Raw genomic sequence first — 4,023 nt, forward strand, 5'->3', positions numbered from 1 at the left:
AGAGCCCGCACAGTGGTATATACAGCAGAGCCCGCACAGTGGTATATACAGCAGAGCCCGCACAGGGATATATACAGCAGAGCCCGCACAGGGATATATACAGCAGAGTCCCCACAGGGGTATATACAGCAGAGCCCGCACAGGGATATATAGAGCACAGCCCACATCTCATCTCATCCCCCCCCCCCCGATAATGGCCCCACAGTCCGGTTAAAAAGGAAAAAAAAAAAAAAAAAACTCTCCTCACCTTTCCTTTTGCCCGCGCTGCTCCTGGCGGCTGAAGTCTGCCCAGGACACTGCAGGTGCGCGATGATATGACGTCATCGCGCACCCGCAGTGTACTGTCAGAGGCAGAGCGGGGAATGATGGGAGAGGAAGCGTCAGGTGACGCTCTCTCCTCCCATCATTGCATTGAACTATACCGGTGTCATAGACGCCGGTATAGTTAAATGCGGCGGCGGCGGCGGCACTGGGGGGGGTTCCGGGGGAGGAACAGTGCAGCGGCCCACTACTGGCATCGGCTCTTCTGGCATTTGCCAGAAGTGCCCGATGGCCAGCCTGGCCCTGCTCAGACCTGCTGGCCCGGGGCCCCTGACCTGCGGGGCCCGGTCGCAATGGCGACCGCTGCGACCGCGGTAGTTACGCCCCTGTGTCTACCTGTTTTGCAATTCTATGGCCCAAATATGAGCAGATGCATAATAAACCTGTTGTGTCACTTTTACCACACAGTGAATGGCATAAAAAAGTAAATAGTAATAAAAACAATTCTTGTAATGCTGATTTTTGATCATTCAGAGTCCAAAATATCAGAGTTTTAAAAAAAATGGTCCAAATAATGTTTTTTTTAGTGTGAAAAAGTGTGAAAACATAAAAAAATCCTATATTAATTTGGTATTGCTGTTATGGTACTGACCTAAAGAATAAAACCATTTTATCACTTATACCTCACAGTGAATGTCATTAAAAAAATATAAACCAGTCCTTGAATTCTTTTTTATTTTTTAGTTCTGCTTCATGAAAATCAGAATAAGGTGCTGTTCATATTTATCCTGTGCTGTACGCGGAGAATGCTGTGAGTTGTAGTTTCACAAAAACTATAATAGTTTTTAAATTGGGTCTTTATTCCTATGGTATTGGTGCAATATTGTAAAAGGGAGGGAAGTGTTGTCATAGGGCCTAGAATTTAATTACATTTGAAGTAAATTATTATAAAGTCCTTTCTTATTTTCAGACACAGTAAATACATTTTACTTTCGGAAACTTTTCCTTAATCGCCCTGCTCCTCACAGCCTTGATGCTAACCAATGTGGTCTGCCATATTATGAATGCATGTGGAGATATAACTCATGGTCATATGTGACCTCATCAAATATCAGAGGCCATTGTTACCTCACAGCATGATGTCACAATGACTTGGTGTCTACATAAACGGGTGCTCAGAGGGCAAATGCTCATTTCAGGAGATGAAGACAAGAAGAGCGGAGGAACCAGGATCGAGGATACAGATTCTCTTTTCAGGAGATAAAGATGAGGAGAGTGGAAGTTCCTGATCGAGGACACAGGAAAATGAGGAACCTTACAGGTATTTAAGTTAGTGAATTTAGCGCCAACATGGACCCTCCAAGTCTACAGGTTTTGGATTCAAAGTACTAGATTTCTTCAGGCCCTGCTGGTAGAATCTCTACACATGGGTTATGAATGTTCTTTGTGAGGTCACACAACAGAATGCTGGACACCGAGAGTTCTCTGCAGCAAACATAGGGACCTCTCTGGGGCTATCTCAGAGGTCAGCACAAAGATGGCACCACGGATGGAGACACTGGAGTAGCTACTTCGGTCAGTGACACTTCAAGTAGTATTTGTGGCTGGCACAGATTGTTGGTGGTGGTTCTGTATCTTTTAAGATTTTTGAGGGGAAAAAAATCTACCATTATTCTCCCACATGGGAGAGAGGTTTGTGTATATACATTGGGGGACTTATATTTATTTATGGATATTCTATTTATTTATTTTACTATTTTATTTTACTATTTATTTTACTTATATATTTTTCTTTCCATCAAATTTATTTCACCATTTATAAGTATCTAAGGCTACTTTCACACTGGCGTTAACTGCATTACGTCGCAATGCGTCGTTTTGCCGAAAAAACGCATCCTGCAAAAGTGCTTGCAGGATGCGTTTTTTCTGCATTGACTAACATTAGCGACGCATTTGCGACGCAATGACACACGTCGCAACCGTCGTGCGACGGTTGCGCCGTGCTGTGGCAGACTGTCGGGAGCAATAAACGTTACATGTAACGTTTTTTGCTCCCGACGGTCCGCTTTTTCCGACCGCGTATGCGCGGCCAGAACTCCGCCCCCACCTCCCCGCACTTCCCCGCACCTCACAATGGGGCAGCGGATGCGCTGGAAAAATGCATCCGCTGCCCCCGTTGTGCGGCGGAGACAACGCTAGCGTCGGGAACCTCGGCCCGACGCACCGCGACGGGCCGAGCCCGACGCTAGTGTGAAAGTAGCCTAAGTCAAAACTTAAAAATGCATAGAAAAGGTGGTCTGGTTTAACAGGTATAAAGTACAATATATTTGTGACTGCTTTTCTATAGGTCTTTGCCCGATATTTCTCCTCATATTATTTTTTTTTCTTACCAGGGACGGTATCTGGATCCTGGAAGGAAGAACGAAGAATCTTACAAGAATCATGCGATTGTTTAGTGTTAATCATTTAATATGTCTGTACTTTATAATTGTTGTCTTATGATGTCATGAGATACTGATTATATGGATCTAATTCTAGAATCAGTACATCATAACATCATAGTGTATAAGTGTCTGCTGACAGATCCAATTGCATAAGGGACCTGATGTGATACAACTGTCTTATCTTAGGGAGTAGTGTTTGTAGAATGTAGTGTTTGTAGGGGGCAGTGGTTTAGGGGGTAGTGTTCTGTATTTTTACAGGTGAGATGAACGTAGTCAAGCTATGATCTCCAGAATCCGAGCTGATGAGGAGAGGTGAGGCGTGTTGCCAGGACAAAGAAGATCTGATATCCGGAAACGAGTCACCATATTGAATATCGTTGCTCTACATATATATTAGTTAGCTAGTTGTAGTATGGCCTTGGTCCAGGGTTCTCAAACTGATCGCCTTTTCTCGGGGTCAAGAAGGAATTTTTTTCCCTGTAACACACATTGGCTGAACGTGTCCAGGTTTTTTGCCTTCTTCTGGATCATTGGCTTTAGGTAGAGGTAGAGACTGTATTTAATAAAATGTGTTTAAAATCAATGATCTGCTTCCTTATGTCTTCATTTTATAAAGCAATCCAGTAGCTGTATATGTTACTTCTCATTGTTATGTTCCATGGCTGCCACAAAATGGACACACATAGTGCTCCATACAAAATAATGAACCCCATATATTGCTCAATACAATATTATGGGCACACATAGTGCTTCATACAGAATAATAAGTCCCATATATTGCTTTATACTGTCCAGTTTCTGAGCTATTGTAGAATTTACAATAGATCTCACACATGTAATGTAAGAAATTAGTGAAAAATTTAGCATTGTACTTGTCATGGGGTTACCGCAACAGAGAAAAGCCAGAACACCACAGTGTCTGATTGCTCCTACTCCTGCTCTGAAAAGAAGCACTCCACCTTCTTTTCAAATGGTGTTAATTTCTTTTGGCAGTACAGGGGTTAATCGGCCATTTTCGGAGCTCTAGCAGGCTCAGCTCTCAGATGAACACGGTTAGCCACTTCTATCCCCTATATAATCTGGGTCCTAACTGAAACACATTGTCACTGTCAGAGCTAGCTTATGCTGTTTGGCTTGGAGGAGAGATGTTTGGTGGTTATATGAGAAGGAGTTTGGTGGATTTATCTGCGACTGTTGCTTGGGTTTGTAAGTGTGATAATTCCCTTTCCTCCTCTTACTTTGGTTTTTCCCCATCCTCCACTCCTCGGTGCATTCCTCTGTTATATGTGACTGAATATTTGTATGACTGGTATTTTCA

General features: G+C 43.3%; 1 long non-coding RNA gene across 1 annotated transcript; it reads left to right on the forward strand.

The window, feature by feature from the left end:
* Nucleotides 1-1,418: 1,418 nt before the first annotated feature.
* LOC143809938 (uncharacterized) lies at nt 1,419-3,288 on the forward strand. The gene is made up of 2 exons (XR_013222547.1): nt 1,419-1,582; nt 2,655-3,288. It is a non-coding gene; the product is annotated as an uncharacterized LOC143809938 (long non-coding RNA).
* Nucleotides 3,289-4,023: the final 735 nt, after the last annotated feature.

The sequence above is a fragment of the Ranitomeya variabilis genome, chromosome 2, assembly GCF_051348905.1.
Source record: "Ranitomeya variabilis isolate aRanVar5 chromosome 2, aRanVar5.hap1, whole genome shotgun sequence".
Lineage (NCBI taxonomy): Eukaryota > Metazoa > Chordata > Amphibia > Anura > Dendrobatidae > Ranitomeya > Ranitomeya variabilis.